This window comes from Eretmochelys imbricata, chromosome 9 (assembly GCF_965152235.1).
Source record: "Eretmochelys imbricata isolate rEreImb1 chromosome 9, rEreImb1.hap1, whole genome shotgun sequence".
In the NCBI taxonomy this organism is placed as follows: Eukaryota; Metazoa; Chordata; order Testudines; family Cheloniidae; genus Eretmochelys; species Eretmochelys imbricata.
This window is the reverse complement of record NC_135580.1, coordinates 64,758,774-64,772,469: the sequence shown is the minus strand read 5'-3', so window position 1 is coordinate 64,772,469 and position 13,696 is coordinate 64,758,774.

The window sequence follows — 13,696 nt, the reverse complement described above, 5'->3', positions numbered from 1 at the left end:
GCATATGTGTTATGGTAGTCTTTCAACACAAGAGCACACGCTCTTTTCTCACTCAGTGCACAGGTTGGATGCCCAAAGGGACAGAATGAACGTTGCATGGACAAATAACTTTGTTTCTTTGTCTAGGCATCTTTCATACTGTTCAGTGAGGTGCCCTGTATTGTATTGAGTAGTATGCTCATGAGTATTGAGTAGTAGCCCATTTGTGCAAAGCCATCCACAATGTCATGCACGTGGCCCAGAGTCACAGTCTTTCGGAGCAGGATGCAATTAATGGCCCTGCACACTCCTGTCAACACAAGTCCAATGGTCGACTTTCCCACTCCGAACTGGTTAGCAACTGATCGGTAGCAGTCTGGAATAGTCAGCTTCCACAGTGCAATCGCCGTGCGCTTGTCCAATGGCAGGGCAGCTCTCATTCTCGTGTCCTTGTGCCACAGGGCTGGGGCGAGCTCATCACACAGTCCCATGAATGTGGCTTTCCTCATCTGAAAGTTCTGCAGCTACTGCTCATCCCAGATGTGCATCACAATGTGATCCAACCACTCAGTGCTTGTTTCCCGAGCCCAAAAGTGGCGTTCCACTGTGGTTAGCACGTCTCTGAAGGCCACAAGCAATCTCGTGTTGTAGCTAGTACATGTGGCGAGATCAATGTTACATTCCTCTTGCCTTTGTAGTTTAAGGAATAACTCCACTGCCACTTGCGACATGTTGGTCAGAGCGAGCAGGATACTAGTTAACAGTTCGGGATCTGTTTCTGTAGACCGAAGACGCAGGGCATGCAGTACACAAACCATTGAAAGCCAAATGCAGACAGAAGCACAGAGATTACTGGGATGCAAAGCAATGCATCACGGGGCATTGGAACAGGATCCAGGATGCCCCATGGCACCTCCATCTTCCCACAACTCTTAGTGGCAGAAGAGGAAGAAATGCTCTGTGGGATAGCTCCCTAGAGTGCAACGCTCCAAATACTCCTGCAAGTGTGAACATGCTATTGTGCAGGCAGCTGACAGTGTGAACACACAGCAGCGGTTTCCCTTCAGTGCTCTCTGAGCGGTGCTGTAAATCTGCCCGTGTAGACATGCCCTCAGTCTTGGACTTTGTGCCTTAAGGCCTTCTATACAGTTTTTCTTAGTAGTTAGTAAAAAGAAAAGGAGTACTTGTGGCACCTTAGAGACTAACCAATTTATTTGAGCATGAGCTTTCGTGAGCTACGTACCTGTTAATAGTTTAGTTGTTAGTACTTAAGGTCCCTATCTCCGGGTTTCAAGCCCTGCGAAGACTGTAGCAGGCCTATGCCTGTTAGTGACCCTCACAGCAGTTGTCTCAAGTACTTGGGAGAGGCACCCATCAAAGATAAGTGCCGTATCTGTAAGAATTTTTGACCCTGCATGCAAAAATAGTGCGATATTTGACTCCGGGCTCTCCTCATGGAGTGCGCCCTTTGTCCAGCATCCGAGCCATCTCGGCACAAGTCACTGAGCATCTCCACATTGGTAAAAAGTGCAACCCCAGCACTGGGCTCTGCACAGCACTGCTCCCCGTCACCAGTACCAAAAAAGAAGGCTTGAAAGCACGGCTCCCCGGTACCAGTGAAGAAAAGCCAGGTGGCAATGGGCGAAGGATCTACCTTGGGCCGTCCACTTACCCCAGAGCCCTGCAATCGGCCTTCTCCAGTTGGAGCCATTAGCTCAATAAAAAGTCGTCCTCCGATTTCTGCAAGCGATATTCGACCGACTTCCTTGCCAGCACCAATGCCAACACATGCTTCTCAGGTGTCGAAGGAGCACAGGCCGCCGCTAGTGCTGAAGGTGCCGCAATCTTCGGAGAAGGCTTCCCAAGAGGGAAAGCCAGCCGATAAGGCTCCCCAGGGAGCAGTGGAGCACCACAGATCCCCTGAGGCGATGACATGCTCTCCACCGATGCACCGACAGAAGACGGAACCTCCCTCCAGGTTGGCAGATGTTCGCCATTGGTCACCAGCACCGCAGTCATGGTTATCATCGTCCTTTCCAATCGGTTTTCTGAGAGGGAAGGCACCGATCCCCTACTACTGGCACCAATCACCGTCCCACAGGTCGTCGTCTTGTCACCGATCCCAGTTGCTGACGCCGTGGCAGTGTTCTCCTTCCCGCCTTCGGTCCCCCTGGCACCAACTTCAGTCTGCACACCGTAGGTACTTGTCCCCCCATGCAGGGTACCGGTCACTGTTATGGGTGGTCTCAAGGCAGACTCAGGTGTCTACAGCCCCTCCATGGGGGATCCGCCAGATCCGAGGGTTGCTTCAGCCCATTGCCTACAACCCAGCAGCGAGAATGGGCTATTGAGCTGGCAGTGGCAGCAGCAGCCGGGCAGTGGCCTTGTTGGAATGCATGGGGGGTTCCAGTCATGGCTATGCCCCCTTTGCTCCACTCGTCGGCCACTGTCTCAGAGCACCAGCTACCGGCACTTAGCCCGGTACCAGATAGGGATGTAAATATCTGTTTAAAAAGTTAACTGGTTAAATTATTAAAATTATATTGTTTAACCGGTTAACCATTAATGGAGGTCCCTCCAGCTGGCCTGGCATGGGCTGGGACTGGGGTTCCTCCAGCAGCCCCGCCGGGGCTGGGGTCCCATCAGCCCAGCGTGGCCAGGGCTGGGGCTGCTCCGGTCTGGCGCAGTCGAGGTTGGGGTTGCTCCAGCTGATATGCCTTTCCACCGGTGCCGTTAATCCACAGGGTCCTGGTGAAAGTCAAGCATGACCGAGCGAGCGTTATCCTCGTGGCCCCTGAATGGCCCCGTCAGCACTGGTTTGGCATGCTGTTGGACCTTTCGGCAGCTGCCTCTCTTCCCTCACCTCTTCACGCAGACTTGCTGTCACAGAACCATGGCAACCTGCTACATCTGAACCTGGCGGTGCTGCATCTGACGGCTTGGCTCCTGCATGGATGAGTGTGGAAGATCAGGTGTGCTTGGCCTGTGTTCAACAGGTTTTGCTGGGCAGCAGACAACCCTCAACCAGGGCAACCTACCTAGCAAAGTGGAGACGGTTCATGTGTTGGGCTTCAGAGTGTTGCCTGCAGGCCTTGCTGCAAGATGTCTTGGATTACTTGCTGCATCTCGAGCCCCAAGGGTTGTCTTTCTCTTCCATCAAGGTCCACCTGGCAGCCATCTCATCGTTGAATCCCCTGCTCCAGGGCAGGTCTCTCTTCGCCCATCTTATGATGGTAAGGTTTTTAAAGGGTCCGGACATCCGGGACCCTGTCCCTCCTTGGGACTTGAGCCTCATGCTGTCCAGGCTCATGGGTTCTCCCTTTGAGCCTTTGGCTACCTGCTTCCTCTTGCTGCTGTCCTGGAAGGTCTCTTTCCTGGTTGCTATAACCTTGTCCCAGAGGGTGTCTGAAATCAGGGCATTCACTTTGGATCTGCCCTATACGATATTCTTCAAGGACAAAGTCCAGCTGCGCCCTCACCCGGCGTTTCTGCTCAAGGTCATCTCCCAGTTTCATAGTGGCCAGGACATAAACTTACCAGTCTTCTGTCCAAAGCCTCATGCAATGGATGAGGAGTGAAGACTTCACACTTGGATGTCAGGAGAGTGCTAGCATTCTACATAGATAGAACAAAGCCATTCCACAAATCGACGCAGTTGTTCATGGCAGTGGCAGACAGGATGAAAGGTCGAGCAGTATCTGCTCAGAGAATCTCATCCTGGATTACAGCCTGCATTCGCTACTGCTATGAGCTGGCAAAGGTGCCCCCGCCGGCGATTGACAGATTACATAACTATGGCGCACAGGCGTCATCATCAGCCTTCCTGGTGTAGGTGCCGATCCAGGAAATCTGTCTGGCTGCAACCTGGTCGTCAGTCCACATGTTCACATCACATTACACGCTGACCCAGCAAGCTCAAGACAATGCTGCCTTTGGCAGAGCAGTGCTCCAAACTGCAAGACGGTAAAGTCTGAGTCCACCTCGGAGGATTCTGCTTGTGAGTCACCTCCAATGGAATTGACATGAGCAAACACTCGAAGAAGAAGAAGAAGAAACCGTTACCCACCGTTTCATAACTGCTCTTCTAGATGTGTTGCTCATGTCCATTCCATTATCCGCCCTCCCACCTCTCTGAACTGAGTGGGCGTAGGGCCAGCAGTGCCCGATATATCAGCAATGAGCGTGGCACTCAAAGGGGCACCACAGCTGGCCCTATGGATACAGCTAAGGCAAAAATCTCTGATGGCCACGGACACCTACAATGGAATGGACATGAGCAACACATCTTGAAGAACAACAGATACAAAAAGTTGGGTAACCGTTTTTTCCCTCCTTCATTTCTTCTGCTGGTTATGATTTGCCCACCAGTCCCATAATTTTGATGTGTTATTCCTCTGACTCCACTCCAGCTATACCCCACACGGCACTTCGGAAGGGGCGCACTTGGCTAACGTTGCCATTGCCAGAGCCATACAGGTGTGATGTTCTTCTGTCGCTGTTCTACAAAGACTCTGAATTGTGGGAGGCTTCTCCTTATTTTCAGTTTCATGTTCATGCTCCTGGTCAGTTCCCCCTGACTATTTTAAGTTCAGGTCAACTCAGCAACTGCTCCTTGAGGGAATTGCATACACCCTGCTTAATTTTAAATGTGTAGATTTTTGGCTACAAAATATTTTGGGAAACTAAATTTGAGATTTAGGTTGTTCTTGAACCTCATCTTTTGCAGAGCTTTCATTCACCAGCAAAGCATGTACTTTCCTCATGCTACTTGAGTTCCCCTGCTCAGGATAATGTGTGTGTATGCAGTGCGGTGCCAACCCAGCAGATTACCCTAAGTTTGGAGAGTGTACACTGCCATCTGATCCAGTGCAGGCTGCTTTATCTCCCCACTCTCTCCCCCATGAATACATACCAACATCATGCTCCAGAATGTAAGAAGTATACAGATGCCATTACCACTGCTTTCCCTTCAAAGAAGGAGGTCCTCCCTGTGTTTAATGTGAGAGGTTCATTATGTCACAAGCAGGATAGATCAGCAGCTGTTCAGCTCTATACTGCATTCTGCTGCTTTCTAGTTAACCAGCTTTGAAACTTCCAAAGAGTGAAGCCTTTCACTTTAAGAAAATCACTATGTAGATCTTCTTAGTGTATATGCAACATGGCTCAGGTGGCACTAAACCAGGATTCGTCACCGAATTTAGTCCACTGGTTGAATCATTAGCTTGCCCAGGCCAAGTACTGATGGGGAGTGTGACATGAAGGCTGATCCATCCCCCCCACTATGGAGGTATTGGACTGGATTTCAAGTTACAAGGTGAGATCTTCAGCTGATATTTATTGCCATAGCTCTACTGACTTCAATGGAGTTATACTGATTTATACCAGCTGAGCATCTGGTCCACAATTTGAAGGCCAAGAGCCACTAAGCCCTCCAATGCCAGGCATATTGACCCAAACATAATGCATCTGGAAATGTAGGTGCCTAAGGGTATCAGGCTGAACTGTTTTCTGAAGCTATTTGTCTGCAAATTAAAATTTTCTTTTGTGGGGAGAAGCTTCTATTTGTGCATTGTCTTAATTCAGTGGGATCTCATTCCTTAGCCAGTGCTGTCCTCTCAGATCCACTTGGCCTGTTCTGAAAGAGTTAACAGCTTCAACCCATTTTCTGCTGGAATGAAGAAACCGGTTCCTCTGTGTTCCTGCTTTCTATTCTCTTGTTGGCCTACTTCCGTGTGCTTGCATTTTGCATTCCTAATGCTATGAATAAATGAGGACCCAAGGATTTAGAAGGTGGTACAGCTGTAGCCACTCAGAAAATTGAACCTCTGAGGGTTGGATAGCAGCTCTAACAACTGCCAATGTGTATGCTTGTGAAGTCTTCTAATGGCATGTAACTGGTACCAAAGGACAACGATTAATGCTTACTTCAGTACCCCTATCAATTGAGTTTAACCCCTAGCAGTTACTTTAACCACCATCTCCTGCTGCCTTTGTCTGAGTTAATGCTCCATTATAAACCCCAGTGCTAAGCAATAACCTCCTGGGCACTGTGACAAAATGATTTATTGCTAATCTTTGCCCACAGAACAGAAGAGATGAAGATGGTTAATTATGGGCTCGGACCAGCTGATCAAGTGTCCTACTTTGTCCACACAAAAACCTTGCTACCCAGGTGAGCTGCTTATTTCTGTGGTGAGGCAGTTCCTGAGCAGGAGGAGTAAGGTGGGTTCTATCTGCTTTTCAGCCATGGGAGGCACCTGGTCTGTAAAGAACAAAGAGCAGCAGTAAGTTTGCTCTTTATGATGGTTATTCTGAAAGGTAGACCAGAGTCCTGGTGCATTTTTTCCGTCCAGAAAAGTTCGGCTCAGAGCCTGCAACACCTGGTTCTCTTTTAATGCAGTGATTTTTACTCTGTAGTTTCCAGCTGGGTAGGCTGATGGGGAAGGAAAGTGGTTTGTCTTCAGTCACGCAATCAGCAGCTGGTTTACTGAAGATTAGAACCCAGGTTCTTCCCAGTGGTGTACTCCATGCCCTAGACATTGTGGCTCCTTAATATCTGGCTGTCTGAAACCATTTACTTATATACTAACATCGGTGAAGCTCTCGAGACACTTACTGGTCACTGGTGCTGGTTTGTGCTACCAGACTTTATTTTAGAGAATCGTAAAGGGAATGGTGGTGTGGTTCCAGCTAAGGATTATCCAGGAACTCTACAGACATTTATGTTACACAATTCCTGAGTAACAGCCCAATCCTGCAATCAGTTATACATGTGGGTAATTCCATTGACTTCAGTGCGACCACTATGAAAAAGTTAAGCACATGCATAAGCAATGACAGGATTTTGCTCAAGATACTGGACTGGGCCTTGAGAGACTTGGGTCTGGTTCCTTACTCTGTTACAGACTTCCTAATCTGTGACCTTGGACAAGTGGTTTAATTTATCTGTGCCTCAGTTTCCCCAACTGTAAAGTGGGGTTGGTACTTTCCTGCCTCATAGGGGTATTGTGAGTCATAGGGATGTCTATGCTGCATTTTAAAACCCATGGCAGAGAGTCTCGGAGCCCAGGTTCTACAGACTTAGGCTCCTGCTACAGCGCTAAAGACAGCTGCTTTGAAGCCATCCTCCTTCCCTGGGCTTAGACCAAGCTCCAGCCCAAGCAACAATGTCTGTGCTGCTGTTTTTAGCACCGTAGCACAAGCCCTGCTAGCCTGAGTCTGTAGACCTGTGCTCTCAGATTCACTGCCGCGGATTTTCAAAGGCAGTGTAGATGTACCCTTAGTGGCTCAGGGTAAAATTTCCAAAGGTGCCTAAGTACCATTTTCAGAAGTGACTCAGGAGCCTAAGTCTCACTGACGGTCAATGGATCTTAAGCTCCTAAGTCACTGAAGTGCTTTTTGCCAGTTTTACCCTCGAGGTCTAATACACTTGAGATCCTCGCCCAGAAGGTGCTATATATGTGTAGAGTTAGAATTTTCCTTATTTTTTTTTTTCACGTGTAAGTTGCGCTGTCACTCAGTTCAACCTACTTCTCCCCACCAGCTAGACTTGTAGCAGGCCCTGGATATGATCTCACCAGGAAGAGACTGATCTCTAGAGAGGGGGCCGGGAGAAAGCCTCAAGACTTTCTGGGGCTGCAATGTGGTACATTGTGCATGCATCACTAAGCAGTTTCCTTTCTCTTAGGGCACCTCTGTTCTGTGTCTAACCGAATTTCCAGCAGCTCCTGTGTGATGGCTCTCCTCCTCCTGTGTACAAAACCCAGTAAATAGGGAGGGAGATGGAAAGGCACAGCATAAACATATTGACAGCCTTTGAAGAACAAAAAAGAGCCATGAAAGCTGTCTGTGCTCCATTCCCTCCACCCTGCTACCATTGTCTCCTCTCTCATTCCCTGATTTTTCCTTTTTCTATTTCTCTTTGCCCCCTCCTTTTCCTGTTGCACTCCTTCTCTCTCCCCCTCCGCACCCCACTCCGCAGTCTTGGATGCTATATGCCCTGAAAGGATTTTTCCTCCTCCTCTGTAATCTTTCTCATTTCCGCTTATTCAGTAAGGACCCTTTGAGTTGTTACGCAGGGGCAATCATAAAGGGAGCCAGTCTGATTTCTGAGCATGTGTAATCTGTCTGTCTGTATTTGTTCCGCCCAAGCAGAATGCCACTAGAAAGAACTCCACTGTTTTTTCCCCCCAAACAACTTAATGCAAAATGTTGTCAGGATAAAATCAGCGCTGAGGTATTCTCCTTATGGTTATTCGTGCTGGGGATGAAGGGAGAGGAATTTACTTGATATCAATTATTTAAACAAAGTAGCAACAATCTAGTGGGCAACAAGTCTTCGATTCTCTTCAGTTCAAAGTCAGAACCGCCAGTTCTATTTTCATTCCTTGCCCTGGAACAAGGGACTTTTTGTCCTCTCCTACTTGCAAAGAAGACATGTTTGATACTGTACTGGAACATCACGCAGGTTCCGATCCTTAGGTGTGAAAAGTACACCATTCTCGGCTATCCCTCTGCATTGTGCTGAGTTACTCTGTGCCCAGTTACTCATTCTGTGGTGAATGCTTGGAGAGGAGCACCTCCTGCATCAAAATAGTATGCAAATTTCTCGATGCCAGATAGGGATGGTGTTGACACAATGTTTTTACATGCATCCTGCATCAAAAATCACTCCGACCCAATTTCAGGCACATGAATATGTTCCATAGGGAACAGCCCTCTGCACTTCTTCTGCCATTGACCCATATTGTGTTCCTTGGATCCTTCATGTTCCCTGAATTCTCCTTTTTCAGGGTACCAGTTAGTAGCAATTATGATGTGCACACTTTGTTCACTGGGAACTGTGCTAAGACCTATCAAATTTGTTTCACAGAATATTGTAATAGTTCTGCCACCGTCAACCTGGACCAGATTTAAACTGGTGATTTAAAGGTGAAAGGATTCATATCCTATTACCATCCCCATTTCCTCCACACAGTGGGACTAAGGGCTTGTCTACACTTAATGCTACAGCGGCACAACAGTGTAGACACAATCTACCTCCCTGAAACATGGCAGGTTAGTTGACAGAAGAATTTTTCCATCAACCTAATGCTGTCCACCCGGGGACTTAGGTCAGGTTAACAGTGCTGCTAGAGGTGTGGATTTTTCATACCTCTGACTGATGTAGCTAAACCGACCTAATTTTGTTGTGTAAACCAGGCCTAAAAGGTAACTAGTTCTGTTCCTGGGGTCCTAAAGGTGTTGAGGCACCAGCTTGACCCCCCCTTCCCTTAACTCCTGCAAACCCCTCTGTGAACACCACATGGACCTGGTGTTGAGTGGATTAGGGGCATAGCTGCTTTATGAAACAGTGTCCCCTGGCAAACAGACAGGAAAAATTCCTTGTTGTAGCTGTGTTGATCCCAGATATGAGAGAGACAAGGTGGGTCACATCTCTTACTGGACTAATTTCTGTTGGTGAATGAGACAAGCTTTCAAGCTATTCAAGGCTCTTTTTCAGGTCTGGGAAAGGTATTCAGAGTGTCACAGCTAAATACAAAACTGTACAGGTTATTTAACATAAGGATTGTTGCAGACCATTTAAGATGAAGTGGACACTTAACATCTCTGCAGTCATAGGACAAAGGAGAGTAAGTGGGTTTCACAGATTGTTGTAATGAGTCATATAAAATCAGTATCTTTGCTGAGATCATGATTTTTAGAGTCTTGGCAGAGTTATGAATTTAAGCTCCCAAGCTTTCCTTTTGAATGTGTCATGTAGGCTTCCTTTGAGGATGAGGACAGGTCAGATATGGAGTGATCACTTTGTGAAAAGTGTTTGCCTACAGGTCTCTTATAATTTTTCTGAGAGTTCATTCGAGAGCATAGTGATTGTCTGTCTGGTTTCACCCTTGTAGTTATTGGTGGGGCATTTGATGCACTGGCTGAGGTACACCACATGTTGTGCGTGGCATGTGTAGGACCCCTGGATCTCAAAAGGTGTGTGTTGTGGGGAGCACTGATCATCGTAGCAGTGGAGATAAAAATTATTAAATAATAGTATAGTGCTTTGAGATCCTTGAGCGGAAAGTGGCAAAAAAATGCAAAGTGTAACTGTAGCTATTTATTTGTTACATATGGGCACAAATCCAAATCCCAGGTCTGAATGTGGTTTCAAAGTCAAGTTAGTGCTCAAGCCCTCTGTTTCTAAGGGGCTGAATCCAAACACTGCCAAACATGGCAAAGTCTGGGTTGGGATTTCATACCCCAAGTTGGGATTGTTGGACTCATCTAGTTATTTTCCTTTTGCAAGAGAAACAGAAAATGGGCCTAAAACACAATGATTTTTCCCCTTTGACTTTAAAATAACCACATTTTTATTGAAATTATTAAATTTGTGTAAGAGTAAAGAATGCCTGGGTTTTTATTTAAGCTGCTTTATTCCTTAACTGAGAACTTGTCTAGCAATTTCCAGCACACACATGGACATATGTATCCTAAAACAAGAGTTGCCACACCACCCCAGAAATGCTGTTGATAGACATCGGCAGGCTGCATGGGGTGTGTGTGTGTGTGAATCCAGCAGACTGTCAGGTCTCCAGAGGTCAGGCTGTACTGCCTTTGTGTGTCTGTATTTCTCTCGCTCTACCTCTGTGTGTATTTTGTCTCCTCCTCCCTCCGTGTGCGTCTCTCTTCCTTTGTATCTCCCCGCTTCTATTCCTTCTTTTGATCTCTAGCCAAGGAACCTCCAAAATTCCAGGCACTTCACAGAACTGCCCTTGGTGCGTTCCTGCATTACCCAGTCAAGGATATCTCTGCCTGAGGTTGGAGAGATGCTGTTACTCCTGGTGATCTGATTGCATAGCAACACAGAAGCCCAGGGTGGTGGAGGAGGAGAGACAGAGAGCATGCACACAGCAGCACTGAGCCTCAGCATGCATCCCAGTCACAGGGACTTCTTTGCTGATTCACAGAGGCAGCCCCAGTCCCTGCCACTGAAGCCCGGCTGCTGCCTTCATTTCAGACCTGACGGAATCGGAAGGTAGGCCGCAGATAAATGGTTTTCTACCCAGCTCCTGGCTCTGCACGGAGAGGGAAATTACCATTGTACTGTATGGTTAGCCTCAGCATTGTGCTGTGTGTGTGCGCGTCCATCTGACCGTGCACAATATACTGTGTATGTATGTCTGGGGAAACTTGCATGGAAAAGATAGGGGGTGGGGGAGAGATGGGCAGCCAGGACTTTGGTTCCACAGGAAAGAGCTCAGGGAATGGTAAGTAGATGCAGATTCTTGAGAAAAACAGCAATAGCAAGCTTTGCAATTATCTCCAGCTTTGATTCTTTTTAAATCAGAGGTTTATTTACACCGAAAGATGCTTTCTGCCAAGCTGAAGGGCTGCTCGGATCAGGGCCTGGTAGCCTTCCAGCATTCTCCTTAAAAAACTACCCTGCAGGGCAAAGCCGAGCCTAAAGCTCTTTTCAAGTAGTGAGCTGGGATCAGATGAGAAGCAATAGGGACTATGGTCCCAGCTCTGGCCTTTCATTCACTTCCTTGTTCGGTCTTGCCGCTGCTTTTATATTATTCCCTCTCCCCCCCTGCTCTTATAACCCCTCCCACTTTTTCTCCTGCTCACCTCTTCTCCCACTGAGGACCCATATTACAACTACCATTCTTCTGCTTGAGGAGGGCTAGCCAGGATTACTTCCAGAAACCATCAGTTCTACTCCATAATAGTCTAGAGAGGACATGGGCCACTTCCTGCTCTCCAAAGCTGAGCACTCTGCTTCTACCTCCTTCCCAGTCTCAGCAGCCAAGACCTGGGTATTGCATAGCACTGCAACATATTTACTAGTGCCCCAACCCAGCCCTGTTTCCAGTTACCTCCTGTTTCTTCTCACCTACTCCCTTGGTATGGCAAGCATGTAGTACTGGCAGTGGGTTTACCAACAGGGCTCTGGCAGGCCTCCTTGCCAAGAAGCATGCGTGGCATTGCTAGAGTGGTGGAGAGCTGTTGACTTGCCCTTGGGTTTTTAAATGTTGTGTTGGAAGTTGGGGAAAGCCACTTTTGACAATTTGTGGTTTGGTTTTTTTTAATTTAAAAAACAAATCAAACCTTTAGAAAGTTTGTGTCCTCCCTGTGTCCCAAGACTGGGTCCTTCACATCTTGGTTCCTTCCCCCTCCACTAGCTAATCTCTCCTGAGCAGCTAGAATTTGCTCTTCAGTTAGTCTTTGTGTTACCCCATTGGGGGGATCCTTTCCCTGAATACACAGTTCAAAGCCTTGAGGGTCCTGATCCCCCAAGGGGATTCATTCCCTGGCAGACCTGTTCTGTGCGTTCACCCCTAATGCCTTGGGGCTCCCATTTTGCACTCGTGCATGGCAACACCTGACATTTCCAGGTGGTGAGTGTTCCTTTTCCTGGCAGTGCATGTTACACCACACAAGTCCCTGGTGATGCACCCGTGTGCAGTGCCCCGACAGGAAAGGGCTGTGTTATAAAGCCATGCAATTTTGAACTGCCTCTTATCCAGTGACCTGTGCTCACTGATACTTAAAGGTGTTGTGTGTTGAGTAATAGAAGGCTTTGGCCTGGTTTTATTTAACCAGAGAAAGACTAGGACAGTCTCTTTCCAGGTCACAACCTGGGACATATAAACCACACATATAATTAAACTCTGTGTAAAGTAGAGATGACTAAATATAACCAGGGACACAGCTGATCAGAGGGCAGGACAAGAGGCAATGGGTTCAAACTACAGCATAGCGGATTTAGATTAAATCTCAAGAAAAACTTCCTAGCTGTAAGAATAGTAGGACAAGGGAACAGACATCTCAGGAAGTTGTAGAAGCTCCTTCACTGGAGGTTTTCAAAAGGAGGCTGGAGAGCCATCTGTCTTAGATGGTTTAGACCCAACAAATCCTGCATTTTGGCAGGGGGTTAGACTAGATGACCCTTGCGGTCCCTTCTAACCCTATGGCTCTATGATTCTGTGATCAGACTGGAATACATCTTTAAAATTATATTTGACCATCCAGCAAGGCTAGGCAAAATGTGATGCTTAAGGAGTTAAGTGGGTTCCAGTAAAACAAAAGTTCCAAGTTCTCTAAATTGCCAGTGAATTTCAGACTATAATGATATTTTAAAGAATGCTGCATACAAGGCCTCTGTTTCAGGCTCGGTGGCTAATGCTAAAAGCACATAGGTGCTATTGTAAATCTTGTGTAACAAGACATACCTAGTAAAACAAACCCACTCCTCAAATGGCCGGATTGGAGTGCTTAAGAGTAGACTGTAAATTGCTCAGAACCCCCTTTCTTTCCATGTCCTATAAAACAAGAACAAGATAGCACTTATACATTCGGGGGAGGGGGAATTACTTCACACCGCATACACTCCGCCTACAAAATTCACAGCCTCCCGAGGCTGGAGAACTACATACTGTGGTTGGATGTCTGAGAGAGCTTGGGTGATTGTGGGCCAGTAATAGTCAATGCACAAAAATGTGTATTAATGCAACATTGAGAATGAGAGATCAAGCACCAGGAAGTTAACTTGGCTACATGGCATGCCTGACGAGTTCTCTGTATTATTACTAACCATTTATATAGCACGATAAATGGATGGTGCATATTTCAGAACCGAGTGTAAGATTCATTCCTTCCCTCAAAGAGCAGGGAAGGAAGAGTACAGAGTGTCTGAAAGACAAAGAAGAGATTCAGGACAGTAGTTTAT